At 37.2% G+C, this 20,472-nt stretch overlaps 1 pseudogene; it reads left to right on the top strand.

Annotated features, from left to right (window-relative positions):
* The window catches only part of LOC149190249 (uncharacterized), an 82,851-nt pseudogene extending 63,499 nt beyond the window's left edge, over window positions 1–19,352 (top strand).
* Window positions 19,353–20,472: the final 1,120 nt, after the last annotated feature.

The following is a 20,472-nucleotide window of genomic DNA, read 5'->3' as shown; positions in this document are numbered from 1 at the left end:
AAATAGGCATTTTGATTCTCTTGAATTTACTTCGTATTTGGCATTCCAGGAGATTCTGCTGTTGAGACAACTCAAGGAGTTTATTCAGGTTTTGTTGGTGCTGGAACAGATCCATATGAAGCGATTATTAGTGCATTAAAGTGAGAACAAGTGAGAACCTTTCCATGCTTCAACTTTCTTATTTAATTTCATCTCTTTTGGAACTTTTCAGATTTCAGTATCCTTGTTATATGATTAACATCAATTATTGATAGCGCAGGGTTGTTGAGAGGCATTCTAAAACATTTCTTATTTAATTTCCTCTCTTTTGGAACTTCTCATATTTCAGAATCAATGTTATATGATTAACATCAATTATTGATAGCGCAGGGTTGTTGAGAGGCATTCTAAAACCTTTGCCCATCATGAAAGAAAGACAATAATTTCTCATGGAACTGAAGCTTGGTTCTTTCCAATGGTGTTTGAATTTGTTTTGTGTGCTAAAATTTTAGCTCGCCTTGAATTTTAATTGACAATGACACATATCTGTGTATTGTTTTACTAAGTCATTATAAGTTCTCGTTGGTTCTCTGTAGTCTTATGATTTGAATATTTTTCTTGCAACTACCTGATAAGTCAATTGGTTTGGGTGGTGTACATGGGACGCATTTTACACAGATGTCAGAGTTGAGGGTGTAAAACAAGGTTTAGAAATGTATATTATTTTTCCCACCCCCCTTTTATGTTCTATAATCGTATATCAACTCTTGTCGAGATGTAGTTACACTGTGACCTTATCCTAAGGGTATAGTTCCAAATGTTTGTGATTTTTTTGTATTTCTTTAACAGTCTAGAGAAAGGGGGCACCCCTCCAAAGTTTCTGCTTCTTGATGATGGCTGGAAATATGTTGAAATGGACCCTAATGCAAAGCCTCCTCCAGTTGGAAATACATCAAAGTAGGTTTGACCTTCTTTTTTCTTCAAATATGACATTTAAGACAATAATTCATCTCTCTTTGAAATCTGAAGATAATTTCCTTTTGATTCTCAATCTTCTAGCAATATGAAGATAATTTTTTTTTTATTCTCAAAGTTCTTATAATCTGAAGATAATTTCATTTTGATTCTCAATTTTCTAGTGGAACTCTAAACATTCTATGGGCTTATAATTCGGTTTTGCAAATCGACTGACACATATAAAAGAGAATTATAAGTTTCAAAAATATGGTAAGACTGGTCAGAGACAAGAGGATACTTCTTTGGGCCTCAGACACATTGTTACAAAAGAAAATAAGACCCAAATTTAAAGTAAGCTACCTTAGTTGTCCATTAGGAATTACTCAATTATACTCCTTATTTATCTATATGCTGCAAACCCTGCATTCTAGCACTTGCCTCATGAATTCATAAGCTACATTCTTTGTTTAGTGAATAGTCGATATATTTAAACTATCATTTGTATATGTAGACAACTTACCTCCATAGTTGATTTGGCATGCTACTTTGTTCTGAATTTATATTAAATTTGTATTATTCCAGGTACATTTAGTTTTGGCATGATATCACTGGTTACTAGGGAGGAGTGAAGCTTGATGTTTCTGGAATGACGCATTATAATTCAAAATTGTCATTCTCTATTGAGCCTCATGGGATTCTTCATCACCAACCAAACGAGACATTAGAATGCATAAAATGAAATGGATTGGGATTAGTCCATCCCAAAATTGCATTTGAATTTTATGACGATCTCCCCTCGTATCTAACAAGTGTCGACATTAATGGTGTCAAAGTGGATGTCCAGAATATTATTGAGACATTAGGTGTAGCCCATGGTGGTCATGGTAAATTGGCCAGCCAGTATCATCAAGCAATAGTGGCTCTCTACCAATTTCCAGTATTATGTACTTGATGAAAATTGGTGTATTTGCATGTAAGAACCCATGCATGAAATGATCTCCTCTCAGAATCATAAGTGCAACAAGATATGTCATCCTGGAGAATGTGGAGAGTGTGAACTATCACCTAGGAAGGTCAAATATTGCCCCTGTGGTAAAACTCAACTGCAAATTCAGAGGAAGAGTTGTATGGATAACATACCAACTTGCTCAGAGGTATGTGAGAAGCTTCTTCCCCATGGAAAACATTTGTGTATAAATACATGTTACCAGGGGAAATATCCTCCTTGTTTGGTTTATGTTAATAAATTTTTTTGATGTGGATCATCATCTAAGACGATCCCTTGCTAGAAGACCATCGTATTCATGGAGAAGAATGATGAATTCACATGTGAAAAGCATTGTGGACCAAAGAAAAATTGTGGTAGACATAGATGCAGTGAAAGATGTTGCCCTATTGTAAATTGAGGGGGTTCAATTACTCATTCAGGTGACTAGGATCCACATTTATGTAAAATTCCCTGTGGGAAAAAGTTGCAATGTGGGTAGCATTTTTGCCAATAACTTTGCCATAGTGGCCACTGTCCACCCTACCTTGAAAATATTTTCACTGATCTTTCCTGTGCATGTGTGAAGAACTCAATTCCTCCTCCAGTCCCTTGTGGAACACCCATTCCTTCGTGCTCATATCCCTGCTCCATTCCTCAGACATGTGGTCATCTTGCGACTCATGATTGTCATTTCAGGGATTGCCCTCCTTGTACTATTCCTGTTGCAAAAGAATGTGTGGGGGGTCATGTAGCTCTGAAAAATGTGCCATGTGGTTCTTTGGACATTAGATGCAATAAGCTCCGTGGGAAACCATGGCAATGTGGAATGCATGCGTGTACTAGGACATTCCATCTACCTCCATGTGACTTAGTTTCCAAGGAAAATTCATCATCAGTAGGTAGAATCTCATGTGGGCAACCTTTTGGAGCTCCTCGAAGAGATTGCAGGCATACTTGTACTACTTTATGTCACCCATCTCTTCCATGCCCTGATACTAGATGTGAATTTCTAGTGAGTATTACTTGTTCATGTGGTCGATTTACTGCAAAGGTCCCGTGTGATGCTGGAGGCAACAATACTAGAGTTGATGTTGTATTTGATGCCTCTGTTCTTCACAAATTGCCTGCTCCTGTTCAGTCGGTACAGTCGAATTCAAATAGAGTGCCTCTAGGCCAGATAAAGCTTGCATGTGATGAAGAATGTCTAAAGTTGGAGAAGAAGAAGATTCTGGCATACGCTTTTGGCATTTGCATAACAGTTGATCTGCTAGGGGTGAATGAATAGATTTCAGAATTTCTGGCTGATTTGATCAGGAGATAACCACAATGGGTTTCAGCTGTTGAGGAAAGGTTTAGATACTTTGGTTTTGGGGAAAGCAAAAGCCAGCTCAAGCAGCATTCATGTGCATGTTTTTGGTCCTATGCCAAAGGACAAAGGGATATGTTGAGACATCTTGCAGAAAGATGGAACCTCTCAATATTTTCAGCTGGATGGGAACCAAAATGCTTTCTGGTCATACATGTTACACAGAAGTCAAGACCCCTGTACATAGATTAATGCCCAAAGGGTCACTTCCTACCATAGGGATGTTGTAAGCTCCACATTTCAATTTAGTTATAGATATGTATCCCAGGCTCGTCCTTGCATTGTTTTGTTTACCAAGAGAAGCAGAAGTGAGTTCCCTGATTTTGAGATTTGGAGGTGAGTGTGAACTTGTATAGATGAATGACAAGAATGCATTATCCATGTTTACAGATCTTGTGAGGGTTGCAACTGCTCTTATACATGTGGATCATGCTTTTGTATATCGAGGTGCTAGTGTAGTTCCTCATAATGGTGGATTACCCAAGTGCAATTCTTGGGCAACAAAAATGGGACAACAATGAAGGCTAATGCATGGAAAAAAATTTAAAAATGAGCAAAAGTGTGTGGATGGAGGATTGGTCAAGTGTTGAAGTATCGAGGCCAGTTTGGCAATTCCATAGAAATCCTATTTTGACAAGAAGAAATCCATATGGAGCTCTTGAGATATATAATGCAAGAGAGACTTCGTCAACTAATGTATCCCAACCATCTTCCAAGCCTCTAACATCTATGGGTTCCACTGAAGTTTCATCCTCTTAAGAGAATAAAAATAAGTACTCTTCTAGTGAAGTGGATGATTTGGAGAAGGCTTTTGATTAGGCTATTGGGTTTACCATTTTTCTTTGGTTATATAGCTTGCGAGGAGAAGCAAAAAATTTTGTCTCCCTTTGGTTCTGGTATAGGATCTATAGTTCAGAATTTTTAAGCCTGGCTAGCGAGTTTTAGAATTTTAAATTAAGATGTAGTAATGGGATACATTCTTACTCACCATTCTTTTGAGATGGGTCAACAATTTCGGAAGTAGAACATAGTTTGGTCATTGAGTCTTCTTTCTTGGTTTACATCGATTTCACAATAATTGTGGAAAGTACACCTGTACACATGGATTCCTATTATGATAAATGTATTGGTTTTTCAGAGTCAATTCCATTAATTTAAATTATGGATACACACATTTTTTCATGCTTAACTGCAATATTATGCTTCTCAAGTAAAATAAACCTTTATTTTGTGATAAACTTTACTGTCAATAAAATACACTAATGGTTTTACCATTTTAGTATTGAATTTATTAAAATTCAATTCAATAGGGTAACCATTGCCAGTGTTAGTTCTGAAGCTTAAGGGCATTACATTTTTTTTTGGTTATATACTAGGAACTTTCAAACATACTTCAAAGCCATGGATGTGCTTGAATTTTGACATGATTTTTCACCTAGGCTTGGGAAGGAACTCTAATCTCCAACTGTTTCCTACTATAACTTGTGATATTGTTTACGTCCATATATTAATGATAAAGATTTCAGGAAAATAATGTTGTTACAGGACTAGACAAGGAACATTGGGAAACGAAGTCTAATATCAAGTTGCCTCCAGAAGCTCTTGAACCTTGAGAAGCTTGGAATTCTAAATGAGGAGCTTTGAATTCTAAATTGAGGTTCCTGTTGTAAAAGTTTTCAAGTTTTTGTTTCACTCTTGGGCGTTGCAATGGCAAGATTAATTCCTGAGAATTATATGAGCAATCTTTATTCACTGGTCCTGAGAATTATTTACATAATCTTGCTTCAATGGTATAATAATATTTCAAACACTAAGAACGACCAACCTATTTTAGAAACCTGACATTGTCTCATGTGTTGATTGATTATTGCAGAAATATAGACTTGGTAAGCAGTGCCACAGAGAAGTCAGTGTCGATAGAAGTAATGATGGTTAGTAGATTTCTAAATTGGAAATTTAAAATCATTGAAAAATTTTATGGTAGTCACAAGATGCTTCCATTTATCATTGTTGCAAGTTACACAACTTCAACTATCCATTTTCTCAAATAAGACAGCTTCATCCCATCCCCATCCTCAAATTAAAGAATTTTACCTCCTACCCTCACCTTTCACCCTCCAATAATAATAGGAATGGTTGAGATTTTCAGCTCAAAAAATAACCTTTTGAAGTACCTCTACATAGAAAATTATATTACCCTGCATTTATACAAGCTCCCTGGGACATTTGTAAGGACTTGTCTGAATCTATCTATCTCACTTTAGTGGTCAGAAACCTCACTTCCTTTCCTTGGTTCCTCCTTGGTCATTGGTCAAGCATCTAAAAACCTTCATGGATCAGGGCCCCATAGAGAATGCTTCCACCCCACTAGGGAATGGGGAAGCCCAATTCTACAAGCCATTCCCTGTAGTGGCACCATGACCCTACCTAAGATGACACCTTCCACCCTCAACCCCACTGCCACCCTTCACATTCTAGGAGATTTCTGCTTATTATTGCAATCTTTTTCAGGAGGAAGTTTTGATGGTGGAAACTTCCTAATCAAGATGGCCTAGGATAGCAGCATCACACCAAATAATAAGGAGTAAGTAATAAAAAATCAGCAGAAGCAAACTTGGCTAGAAACTCAAATAAGCCCTTTGGTTTTGAACTGATTTTCTGATTATCATTATGTTTACAGAGCAATGTAGATAGAAGTTCAGATAGAAGTTCAGAGAAGATTCCATGACCAGTTAGAGGTATGACAATTATTTTCTGAAATTATGAAAATCAATGAACATAATATCCCTCCCCTGTTTCAGTTACCTGATGACTGAATGGAATCTATCTTTTGTAAATGTCAATGTAGGTTCAAATGCACTTGTAGTGGAGAATAGAGGTGTAGGTAAATATTTGTAGACCATATTAGAGAAAGCACAACAGACATTGGCATCATAAGCATCGGCATCAGCATGCCTTTAAGGCACAAGAGCCAAGGTTGCAGATTTGGCCTCCAAGCTTCCTACAAAGAGCGTGAAGCCAAATTACTCTCCAGTGAAAATGACTCCATTGATGGACATGCATAGACAAGATCATGGGGACCTAGAGGTCAAGCCCTAACATGGAGATCGTTTCTCTCAAAATCAGTTTGCAGGCCACAACATGGAGTAGAGTTTGAATGAATCAGAGAATTGAATTGAGAAGAAAAGGTGGAGAAAACTTTTCCATAAGAGCAATGGAGAGAATCCCCTACCAAGCTGCGAGAGTTAGGCATTTATGCCTCTGCCTATAAAATAGGAGGAACAAGAAGAAGAGGAAGAGCTCATAAATCCCACTACTGTTGAAAGGCGTGCTGCAACTAGAGCATTAGTGGATGAGAGAATGGCCATGCTTGTACAGTCTAATGGCCTTTCTTTAATCCAGGATGATCATGAACCAGGACTGTACCATCCACATTCCATGTTGGGAAATTGTCGGAAGGTGGCAGAAAGATTGGATTTGAACAGGAAAGGGGAGGGATCAGTTCCCCAACAGGGAAGAGAGCTGGATCTCAATGCATCTCAATCTCAAAGCAGTTGTTTTTCATGCTATTTTTGTAGATTTTGGTCTTATCCCATAACTAATCTATCTATATATATTGACCTCTATATATATAATTAGTCTATCTATCTTGAATTTAGAGCTATCCTCACCATCTAGTTAGGTTGAGGTGTTGACCCCACAACTACCAACTCGTCACGAGTCTCCTAAAGCTTTGCAAGGAACTGATCAATGCATTCCCCCTTTTGCATCTGTGTGGATCTCATCTTCTGCTCCAAGTACATCTTTCGTTGCTCAGAAGATCCTTGATATAGCAAGGATAAGGAATCCCACATCTCCTTAGCAGTGTGTTTTCCTGAGATGTGACATACTACATGATCCTTCACTCCGTCGAGGATAATTCGCTTGGCCTTCACCATCTCTCCTTTGTACTTTTTGAGCGGAGCTGGATCCGCGAGCTCAACTACCACACTGTCGACGTAGATCTTGAGAAAATGTTCATCCAGAAGGCATGACATCCTTGCCTTCTAGATCACATAGTTGGATGCACCATCCAAACAAACCTGATCTCTCAATCTACTGGTTGCCATCTCTACCAATCGAAAATTTTGAATGACCTCCTCCCTCCTCTGAGTTGCTACTAGGCTAGCCTACGCACTCCCTGTCGGAGTCAGTAGATCTCTTACCCCTTGTTGTTGCTCAAAAAATGAGAACTCAAATTCCTTGGCTAGGAATTCTCTAAGGAAGAAATTCCCTCAAGTCTCTCTCTCTCTCTCCCACTGACGCTATTCTGCTAGCAACTAATGCAAAATGTTTGCGTCCTAGTTGAAGATCTGTTGTGCAAGGAAAAAAATGTTGCTCCCTTCTCCCTATGGAAAGCTTCGATCTGGAGATCGAATTTCTCTGTCAACTCTCTCAGAGAAATCAATTTCTCCTCAAAAACTTTGACCTTCTAGCCCAAGGACTGCGCTGCTTGTTGGGGTTCGAATTGTTGCCTCTACAATAATTTTCAAATCCTCTTCCTTTCTTCTTCTAAGCTATTTTGCTCACAATCTGTGCTCTGATACCATGTGCAAAATCGGTTACCCGATTCCTACTAAAACAAACTGATTATATTTCACCTACTTGTTAAATTAATTGAACAAGTTACTTGCAGTTTTCTACGACAAATAATGAAATACATACATTGTAGCCTACACCAAAATAAAATTGCAGAAACTAAATACAACACAGGAGAGAAATAAGCATCACACAAATCTACAAAGTTATTTTTTGACAAATGTCCTCGGAAAAACCGAATGCGGGAAAACCGGTGCAACAACTGAGGGTTTTATTATTATGCAGCAGTAATTATGAGTACAATTTTTGGATTCCCAACTAGTTATCCGATACAAAGAGAAACTGGACAAAACGAAATAGTGAGATGATCTCACCCTGTCACTAGAAGATTTGGCTCTGGTCTCGCTGGAAATGAGCCTCTGTGTCCCTTCTGCGCAGAACTGCGTCAACCCCACACAGTCTCTGCATCACCTCTACTGGGGACTGCGTTGCTCTTCCTTTTAACTCTCTGGTTGCTCGAAACTTCAACTCAGCCTCCCTGTCTCACACCTCGGGTCTTAGCTTCTGAAACTCAATTTCCTTAGCAGGAATTCAATCTCCCTTCAGGCTCTACACTGCCACTGCGTCAACTCTACGTGGCCCAGCGTCATCCTCTTTGGACATCGTTCTTCCCTCTTTGCCTTGTACTCTATGGCCTAAGAAAAACTTCTCTCCTAATGCTATCCTACCCCTCACTGCAAAATATCACTTCGAATTCTCTTCCTGGTAATTGTTGTGCTTCAGAAATTCGATCTTCTGATCTCTACTCGATGTGTCTTCCAAATGCCCCTCAAGCCTCCTCTTATAATCCTTTTGTTGAGAATCAACGACCCAGATTAGATCCTAACCAATGGCTCAAATCATTTTGGCTTGATCCTTGTCTTCTTCTAGAAGTTTCACCCACAGTTAGATTAATACCCTCTAATTATTTGAATTTCCTAAGTTTAGACTTAGGCACCCATTAAAAATAATTAATTATTTTAATAAAACTGTCTCCGGATGGAATTTCCCAAAACAATTTATGGGTATTATGGAATACATGCATCCTAGCCTCCCTGCAAATTTTGAGGCTAAGAGCACATCCTCACTCCCTAATTAGGCCAAAGTGCATCAGGTTCATTTCGGTGGGCCCGACAGGGGAAAGGCATCCCTTTCTTAACTTAGTTAAGGGTAGTCGTTGTTGGTTAGGTAGATGTGAGGAAAGAGCAGTGCTTTATTAATAGTCGTGGGGGTCTGGGTCTAAGTATCCCAGCTTTAAGTCAATAAGGGCAGGGATAGGCGATTGGAGTTGTTGGGAAAGAGGCGGATTGAGGCGAAGACAAAACCTTTTGGAAAAGCGAGTCAGTCTAGTGCCCCTCCACCGTCTTTCACTTCCTCGAAAGAAGCCTTAAGTGGGGTATAGTTATGTTATAGGTGCAGGGGGTCAAAGGGGTTAGACAAAGCAAAGCTGGCAACGCAAAGCATGAGGGGCGCACTTAACTAGTAGTGACTAATGGTTTACAAATGATAGCAACTACCCTTTTTTTCACATATTGTACGTTATAATGCTACTATAAATCAACATTTTCAGCCTGGTCTGCAATAGAAGGTGATGGATGGTCAACTACTGCCTCAAGGTTTGTCGAACTTAGCTGAGGTGGATCAAGAGGAGGTGGCTACTCTACAGTAGAAGATGATGGATGGTCAACTATTGTCTCAATGCAGTCTGTCAGAATTTGAGGTGGAGGAGGAGGTGGATTCTCTGCTCTGTTAGGATAAACATAAGGCACATCCTTTAGCTCTAGCATCTCAACATCAGGTGACTAACGAGGAGGTGTATTACCAGAAGGATCACCACCACCCTGACAGTCATGATTCGATGGGGTGGTACTACCAAAAGCATCATGATCATGATCATGATCATGATCATCACCCTCATCATCATCATCACCACCCTTATTTGATGTGTCTACCACTACATGCCTTGCATCCCTCATCGGTGTGAGTAACCTACTAGCTCCGATGATATGACATATAAGTGACATCATCTCATGCAAACAATCCCTGTACAGATCCACAAAACTAAGATCCATACTAATAGCTCAAGCCCTTGTAGGGCAACTTCCACGTCAATAAAAAATCAGGCCAATTTGTCACAGTAGTTCATCTGAAATTGCAAACCAACCTTATGGCCTCGGACGCCCATGCCCCCCTCAGGATGTGCCTCACCCTCTTAGGCACCCTCGCCCATCTCCTCATCTCATCCATCCGATGGGGGAGGAGGCATGTCCTCATCGAATGTGCCAATGTATACAAATTATATAGTACACAACAATAATTAGGCAATTTCATTAAACAATTTAATAAAACAAGTTAAAGAACATGCTAGAATAAATTTCATTCTAATTAATTAAAACAATAGAATGAAACTAGATTAATTTAAAGAAAACACTAATATTACCTTTATCATCTAGATGTTCAGTTGTTGTGAAGAGGATGTTGAGGCTCTATTTCTAACCAATCCCCACATACAGGAACGCCAATGCAACAAATGCATGGTCATCCTCACTGGCTAGTAGCACCAATTCCTCGATAGAAATCCTAGCCGAATACTCTGGCAGGCCGCTATTGGGCATCGTCTGTCCCCGCATGTGCATCTGGACTTCAGTGATCAGCGTAGGAGGTCGACAGTCAAATTTAGGTCTTGTCTCTGGAAACCTATAAAAAAAATAAACAAAATATATATGAAGTGAATGGGAAGGTCGCCCTCTCCTGTCTCAACGCACAACATCTATCTAAAGCCATGCAAAACTGCCTCAAAAAAATGGTAGATCATCTGATACAGTGTGGCTCTCGAATCAAAGAGTCAACATAATACAAAACAGGGCAACTAATGCACTACACATCACTGCCAAAGTGTGCAATGGTGGTGACTAATAGAGAGAGGCACCTAACCTCCTGTGTGGAAAAAGAAGAAATCCATAGTTGTTTTCCACAGACATGAAAATCGGCTGGAAGGACTGCATGAGCTCCAACATATCTCTGAGTTTAGGCAAGCTGACTCTCTGCTGCAACCCCATGGGGGACATCAGGGAATTGGGGACAATCCACCCCTCTCCTCGATAGGGTCATGATAAAGCATATGTCCTCTTGAGTGGGCCTATACCACGCCCCAGGATCGACATGGAAAGCCTGCTCCTGGGCATCCATTAGTGAATCAGATGCAACAATAAGATAGAGTGCGCCTCTAGGGATGTAGCCTCCTCATAGTACTTAAGGAGGCCTACACTCCTCAAGAGCACTTGAGTAACTACAATAATAGAGTGAGGGTATAAATCCCTCTCCCTCTCTCTAGCCTCCCATGTTCTTACCATGTTGTATGGGTTCGCCTACTACTCCTGCTCCTTCTGTTGACGTCTCTGCTACGTGATTCACAAGTAAAATACATTAGCCTTATACATAAAATACATTTGTTTTTATTAAATGAAACATGTATTTATAAATATGGAAACATAATTTTAATTAAAGAAAAGAAGAAAAAAAAATCGGTGCACTCAAAACACAGTCATGCACCATCTCCAGTGTGCTTCCAAACATAACCGCATTGACGACGGTGTGCACATAATTATGACGCACCATTGGTTGTACACAAATTTAATTTTTCATAGGGGTGTGTCACACTTGTGCACCTGTGCGCAATTATAACCTTTTCGCATCGGCACAGAACATTCAGGTTATTGAATGCACCGAGTTGGAACTTTATTTTTAAATATTATTTTTGTGGTGTGTTTGGTAAAAATAAACGCATTGGGAGTAATGCACCGACATACAATTTATCGAATTCTCGGTGCGTTTTTATTTACGAAACACACCACGATAATCATAGTGTGTTGTGTTCACACACCAAAATGCGGTGCATGCTGTAAATATACAGGGTGCATCGCTATTAGTGTGAGCTGAATATATCGAACACACCACACATTTGGTCATTGTAATAGAGAAAAACAAATTTTAGCATAGTGTGAAAAAATTGGAAAGTCAGGAAGTGAGCATGGTACGAAAGGATGGTGAGCAATAGAAGCATCGACATCAGGGTGCTTGCATGAGGTAAGAGTGACACTAGTGCTTTAGAGCTCTCCAGCACTATAGATGGTAAAAACTAAATTTACGTCCAGAAGGGCTTTTTATTTAACCCTCTTCTAGTGTGTTACGCTAACTACACTAGTGTGTAATAGATTCAAGAGCATTGTGTTTTTTTTTTTAATTAAAAATTATTTCACAGTGTTTTTCTTAGGACTTCTTAGGACACTCCAGAACGCTCTAATATAGGTATTGCACCAGTGCTTCGTCAGAATATATCACAGCTCTATTTTTAAAAATTAAAAATCACTCAGTAGTGCTCTTTTGTAGATGCCTTGGGGTGTTTTAGTTTTACTGCACCAGTGCATCATTGGAAAATAACACCACATTTTTCTGAAATTTAAAAACTATAGCATTTCTACTTAGTGGTATGCACTTGGATGTTTTAATACATAAAGGGAATTGGTGCCATCAATTATTCAAGCACCAGTGCGTCGTGTTATTTAACGCACCGTGTTTTTTTATTTTATAAAAATAATTTTTCCACGATGCACCATGTTATATGCAACATCGGTGCTTGTATGGATAGTAAAGTATCGATGTGTTTGTATATTGTAGACGCACCGTCCAAAAAACATATGTTGAAACATTCGTCCGCCCACCTTCGCTACAAACATGTTTTTGGGCTAGTTTTATAGGGGCTTCCGCAAAAACCAACGCAAGAAGGTCTTTTTCTTGTAGTGCAATTTCCAGAAAATCCAATAAATAAGAAGAGAGAAGGAGAACATGAAAATGTTGTCGATGAACCTCCAGCTAAGAAGAACAAGACTAAATAATCTGATGTCAAAGACTTATACTATTAAGTATTCTCTCACATATCCTTCTAAATCTATTATTCAAAGTTTTGTAATGTTTTATGTTTTGATCTTAAGGATCCATAGATCGAATATGTCCTGCTAAAATTTCTTGAAATTGTTTTGATAAGTTGTAGGTATCCCTAAGAAATATTGGATCAAGAGGGAGCCTTCACCATTTTACCAAAATATAAGTATATTGTTCTTTGTTTCATCTTTCATATTTGGTTTCCTCACATCGAGATTTGTTTGTGTTATATACTCATAAACTTTTTCTTTATATTTTCCTTGCTACGAAAAGCTTGCAGAGTACACAAAGGTTGTGGAGTAGACTTCAAAGGAAAGACTTGAATCATGAAAGAAGTTATGTTGCAAAGGAAGCCCTTCAAGAATTGATGTCCTACAAGGTTTGTTAAATAACAACTCAAGGTATGTCTTAAAAGTTTTGTTGCAAAAGGTATGATCATTCTTCTTTTGAAATTTGTTTTATATTACTGACATCTTTATGTCTAATGTTTTAGGATTCTTGTTAGGGTGATTAATCATTAGATTGAATCTACCCTCATTATACTGTCTCTTGTCATTCTTTTGAAACCCTAACCCTTAGGGTTCACTGTAAAACTATACCTCTTGATGCTAAGGTTATGCCAATGTTGATAATGAAACCCTAGTTTACTTAGTTGTTATTAAAAAAATCTAGAACACATAATGAAATCATATTCTTTTTATGTTTAGGGTTTTAGTAATGTTGAAGTAAAAACCCTAGTCCTTTAGGGTTTGTTGTTAATGTATAGGTTATATATTGAAACCCTAGATTTTTAGGGTTTGGTAAATTATGGTTTATGAAGAAAATTGTTGTAATAATTATAGTAAGATCCTAGGAATGGAAACCTAGGTGTATATTCTTCCGCGTGATTGAAACCCTAGCTTGGTCAAAATTGTTATCTAATTTTGGAAATTAATGTTTGCATCTAGGGTTTACATCATAGAAAGAATTGATATAAGGAATGAGACTCTATAGATGAAATATTGGTATGCTAACCTAATTGTTGATATTCATGCTTTAGAAATTTAGGGTTTGTAACAAAACCATATTATAGATTAATATTCTAGGGCATGATGAATTTATTTTTTATTATTGATATGATTTAGCTTTGATAAAATATAGGGTTTTCAACTAACCCTAGCAGAGTTTGACATGTAAATTCTAAAAGCATATTGTTGAAACCTTAGGTGTGTAGTACTATGATTGGATTGTTATTGTTGATATCTAAGGCTTTGTGTCTCGAAGATGGAATCTAGGGTTTATGACAGAACCCAAGCAAGAAGTTGAAGTCTAGTATGTAAAATGATGTGACCCTTGTTGATTATGAACCTAACTAAGATTAGGTATTTGATGTTTAAAGCCTAAATGTTTTGATGCTTCCATCATTTTGATATAGTTGACTTCGTTCTTCTGTATATTTGTATTTGGTTGTACTTTCTATTAAAGTTTTGTATGTACATAATCTTCAAGATGTTGAAGATGTTCATGATTGAAGATGATAATAATGATGAGCATGGTGAAAGAAGCTATAAGAATGATGATGATCAAGATGACCTTGATGCCATGAGAAAAAATGAATCCTTGAAATGTTGAAGCTTCTCCAATGTTATAAAAGAAGGAAGTTATTAAATTGAGAGGGAGCTTGGATAAAAGAAAAGGTATATCTTCCCAGTTGAGAGGGAGGGCATATCATGATAGTCATAATGAATACCTTGAAGAATGAATGAAAGTACTACAATTGGATTTGCAAAGAAAATATTTGAGAAGTATTGAGGCTATATTCGGTGCTACCGAAGAAATGAAAGAAGAAAAAAGCTTCTGACAAGTTGTATTTGGATAACTTCTTGATGATATATGTAGCATCAGAATGATTGAGTACCCCAAAGGTTTGTGTTTACTTGTATATATATTTGAAGGTTTATCACTGATTGGGTTTGTTATTGTGTAGGATCTCTCTAAAAAGGTTGAACGTTTGAAGCATGCTCAGATTGGTAGATATATATATGATTTGGAGAGATAAAGGCATCTTGTGGCAACAAGATGCTTGGGAGGACATCTGGTCGACCTATGTGTTGATGTTTACATCCCAAAGTAGGGAGGGTGGTGTTGGCCATGGAGCTTTGACCTTGGATACACAACTAGATCCTTGGGTTGGTGTTAGAGCTTAAAATCTTGATGGTACCTAGAGTGGTTAAAGCTTGAGTACACCTTAGTCCCACCCGATTAGAGTACCCTGGTCAGAGATATAATTTGTAGCACTGCATTTGTTGTGACTCTTCATAAGAGCATATCATTTTGAGATCTTCCATGTACCTCTGTTATATGTAATTATGAATACCTCCCTAGTTAAGAGGGAGTCTTGAAAAATGTAACTACTGTCAGTCTTCATAATTATATTTGAGTCATGATGTAGTGTATTTGTCAAAAGAAAGAAAACAAAATTTTATTATAAAATAAATTGACTTATTAAAGCATGGGGTTCAAGCTTGGGTTAATGATTTTTAGGTCAAAGCCTCCATTGTAGGCTTCTATCATTTTTGTCAAGATTCCTTGTCCCTTTCAATATGTAAAATACCCTTAATTAGGTCTTCTACGCCTCCTCCACCAAGTCGGCCTCAACCTAGACAAGTCGACCTAATTGAGAGGCAGAAACCACTATATAAAGGAAACTGCTCTACCTCATTTGGAGCAAATCCACAAGAAGTTCGATCTACAGTTGTTGGTGAAGAAAAAAGGTTCAAAATTCAAGGAAAAGGAAGAAAACCCTAGTGAAGGAGAAGTGAGTCTTTTTCAAGCAAAAGGAAGTCAAATTTTCTCTCTCTACTCCCACACATGCGAAATTCCGAAGTTGCTGGGGAGGCCGAAATTTCAGATCTGCAGTAGAGCCAATATTTTGGAAGCTAGGGGTCAAAATTATGGATTGTTGTTGGGCTGAATCTGTTGGACAAGAAGAGACTACAGAAGTTTGTTGAATCATTTTTAAAGGAAATTTTGGAAGCTAGGGGTCAAAATTATGGATTGTTGTTGGGCTGAATCTGTTGGACAAGAAGAGACTACTGAAGTTTGTTGAATCATTTTTGAAGGATGACTTGGTGGAGGAGGAAAGTCTTTTGGGTCTAAGGTTTTGGTCTATCTCAATTTGATTTAATAGTGGAAGAGGTTGACCAAGTTTTCCCCTATAGAGGGAATTTAAACCTAGTTGACTGCCTAAATCTAATGTTGTTGTTCTTCATGTTTTGATTTGATGATTGCTTAATGAAACAAAGATAAAAGAAGAACATAAAGAGAAGATAATAAGACTACAAGAATATCACAAGTAATTATCAACATAAGAAAATATGTATGCCTTTCTCATTTTCTAAAAAGTCTAATCCTTCTACACTCCAAGATAGAGGTCATGGCCCTCTTGTTGTTGTCTAGGCTGAGCTTGTCCTCTTTGCAACGTTACCACCTAAACACTGCCCAGAATCTCTATCAAACTCAACCCCTACATCTGATCATTTCGGCCCCATAATAATCACCAAGAAGTGCTCTAACTGCCCTCTTCTACCTTCGTTAGAGTCTTCCTTGATCTGCACCCTAAACAGAATCAAACAATCATAAAAACATGCTCTTCGTCCTCCTTTCTTGGTCTCTTACGGCTACAACCAACTTCAGATGTGATTTTCTCATGAATTGTGCACTTGGGATGTGAGGAAATGATCTCAAGTCACCTTATATGTATACACAAATACAAGGGCTTCAACAAATCACTCATGTGTGCTTAACAACTTGTCATAAGGCCTCTAAACACCTAGTCGACCTTTGACCAAACCCACTCATTAACCCTAAAATTAATTTCTCCATATAGACAACTCGAATTTTGATTATTTTTTATGTGTCTAGTTTGTCTCGACGTCCTCTATCATCTCCATCTATCACATGTCCAATAGTCCTCATGGATTCACACCCACATGCTTGGGTGCAAAGCCCACATCTTGGGTTCCAAACCCACAAAGCTCTTTTGTGGTGCTCCAACCTCCAAACCCCGAACCCTAGGGCTTGGAGTACCTCCCAAGCTACCAGAAATCAACACTCCCTCTTAACGAGGGAGGTACTTCCAAGACTAGGAAGTAACTCATCATCATCATCATCACTACTTGCAACACTTGCCCAACTCTTGGAATTATCGATTCCTAGAACTATCCAAGAAAAACTTGCAAAATTCTACAATAAAGAACTTCAACTAGGTTAATTAGAATGTAGTTATCGAATCTAGAGAAGAAAAAGATATATATAATTACCATGACCAAAGAGGACTCAATAGATAAGTTCTTGAATCCTTATTTATTATTTATATCACCTTATACCCTATCCACCTTCAACACCCCACACACAAATATGTATATTCCAACCTTTGCACACCCACATATATATTCCAATTAAAATATTTATATCCTTATATATTTAAATGGTCATTATTTTATATATATATATATATATATATATATATATATATATATATAATATTATATTGTAATAACTACTCTTTTTATATATATAGATTCATTACTTTATATATATAGTTATAATATTTTGTCAATTATAAAGATCCACGTAAAATTGAAGAAAATAAATGGTATTGTTTATTAATGTCAATGAAAGATAAAAATATTGATGATTTATTTAGAAAATAATGAAAATACAAATATACTACAAACATTAAAACTTAACATCCAATTTTAACTCAACTCGAATTGGATTTATAATTTAAATCAATTATATGGAGTCAAAGTTTGAAAGTATTGTCGTACAATTTGTATAAAGAACTTTAATTGGATATATAATTTAGATCAACTATATGAAGTCAAAGTTTGAAAAATATTGTCATACAACTTGTATAGGTTTAGTTTAAGAACATTATGTGCTCCCTCGTAGTCACAAAGATAAGTGGGTAAATCGTCATTAATTAATTAAGCATTCAAATAGTTGTATAATCACTTAACTCACAAATAAGGTGTTATGCTGTTTATCAACTTGGTGGTGTTGAATTATAAGGTGTAAGTACAATATTGATTGAACATTAAATGTATAAATCAATTACCAAATCTATATAATTTGAGGAACAATATATGTAATAAAAAAGTATATTAACGAGTTTAGGCTTCTGTGATCCATATCAAGTTTGTGAGAGATTCTTCGGCGAAAATCACATGGAATACCATTTGTCGACGCGTTTCGAACCAACTAGTGTGGTATTCCATGTGATTTTCGCCAAAGAAGTATATTATTTATGTTATTGGTTGTGGTATTATGAAATATCATCACCATATTAATGCTATCATAAAGATAAATTTAACATAAAAAATTTAATTAGCGCTATAAATTATGACAAAAGACTATATTATTAAATTTAAATGTACTTTCAACAAATTTAGATAGTTAACTTTAAATAAAATGAAAATCTTATACACTAATTTGGTATTTAGTTAGATCACAATTTAAAAATTAGATAATTATGATTGTTGTTATATATTAATATGAAGTTGAGGCAGAGGAATTGTTCGGACGACCAAAAGTTGCTGGAATCCAGGAAAACAAATTTCAAAAAATCTTGTAAAGATAGTGTTTGAATCATGTTTTTGATGGTGGAAATGGATTCAACACCATCAAAAACGTCTTGGACACCTAAAATTTTGAAGTTTAACAATTATAACTTGGATTTACAAAAATCCTTGCCGGATTTTCTCTAAATATGACCAAAATTTTCATAACTTTCCGGGCAACTTCTTCGCCTTGTTAGACTACGCATATTAATATTACTAATTTACAATCATCTAATTGTTAACTAATCATATATATTTATTAAATTATAATAGAGCTTCTAGAATTTTACTTTAATTATCAATAACTATTCGGTGGACAGTAAAGACTTAACCTCCATAGAATGTTTTAAAACATTCTTAATTAGGCCGATAGGCCTTCCTATGCATCAACTTCTTTGTCAACACTTTTATCCTGCTCCGTTTGATCAAGTGAGACACTTTCAACCGTTGATCTGAACTAGAAAAGAAAACAACGGAAAATAAAAAAAGCACCCTTCCTATGCATCAATTTCTTTGTCAACACTTTTATCCTGCTCCGTTTGATCAAGTGAGACACTTTCAACCATTGATCTGAACTAGAAAAGGGAACAACGGAAAATCAAAAAAGCACGGAAAGTCAAGAAAGCACAAAAGCTCACCAGAAAGGATTCTATACCAAAAATCAAGAAAGCCCGCCCTTTTCTTGTGGAAAAATCATCAATCCCATGCCTTTCCGCACTATCATTTCCTCACTATCATTTCCTATTATGGAACTATAGGAACATGTTACAAACAGAGGCTACTGCAGCGCCGTGAACAAGCTCGCCCTCTGTCAAAGCCTCCTTTAAACACCATACTCCCACATTCGATTCCGCTCTCCTACTGGGCTTCATCATCATCTCCTCCCACGTTCCGTTTTTAGCAGAATTGTCCCCATTTTCTCTCTATAAATACAAACTCATCATAATTGGAGGAATATCAATCGAAGCATTCGGAGAATTTCGCTATTGCAGAAACCAAAACCAAAATTGGCGATGGGGTCACAAGGGCAACTAGAGGAAGGCTTCAACAAGTGCGTTCTAGTCACTGGAGGCGTTGGTTTCATCAGAAGCCACACCGCCCTGCAGCTCCTCGAGGATGGCTACGAGGTTTATATCATCAACAATTTAGATAACTCTGTTGAAGAAGCAGTGAACAGAGTGAGGGATTTAGTTGATCAGCGCTTCCGCCAAAATCTTCACTTTTTTCTGGTATGCAATTTCATCCTGTGCCAAAATTTAGCTTAGCTTGCGAGTTGCATTTCGCATGTATTTTCAATTAATTGTTGATGTTTTGCCATTCGTTTATATTTTTTGTTGGTTGGTTTCAAATGGTCCAGAACATCTCTCCGGCATTCTTGCATTGGTGGATAGGGTTGTTAAATTATAGTATCAGGGTACCCACCCGGGTTCAATTTGATGGAATTGATATGCATGGGATCTATTTGAAAAACCTGGGATGCATAAGAACTGTTTGGAAAACCTGGGATGCAGGGGAACTGTTCGATAAACTCTCTGAATAGGATGCATGTCTAATGTTTGATAACATTTCTGAATGGGATGTATATGAACTGTTTAATAAAATTTCTGGAAGGCTGCACCGACTAGAAGCTAAATTTGTGAATTGGTAGATCTCTCTGAAAAGAATGTGGTGGTTTAGTCTCCTTTTCCAACTGTTCTTCTGAATCTGAATAAGGATCTAAGGGTTTCTAATAGGCTGGCAAAAGTATAGGAGCTAAAGTTTGTTCACTAATTTCATTGATGTCATGAAATGATATTCTTTGTATTCCGAAATATTTTCTGCACGCCATACTAGGCAGTTTATTTTGAGTACTAATTATACCATTAGTGATCTCTGAAAGGTGCACAGGAGTAAGTATGACATTGTAGCTTTTGTATAGTTATCCTCAATTGAAGAGACATTAGATGTTTTAAGATTCAGGTAGATAGATATTCGTCATGCTGTACCTCATTTAAGTATGCTCCCGCATTGATAAATCAAGC

This window comes from Pinus tabuliformis, chromosome 3_1, assembly GCF_031772625.1.
Source record: "Pinus tabuliformis cultivar Carrire ecotype Pingquan chromosome 3_1, CPIR1, whole genome shotgun sequence".
Lineage (NCBI taxonomy): Eukaryota > Viridiplantae > Streptophyta > Pinopsida > Pinales > Pinaceae > Pinus > Pinus tabuliformis.
This window is presented reverse-complemented; position numbering and strand designations above follow the sequence as displayed.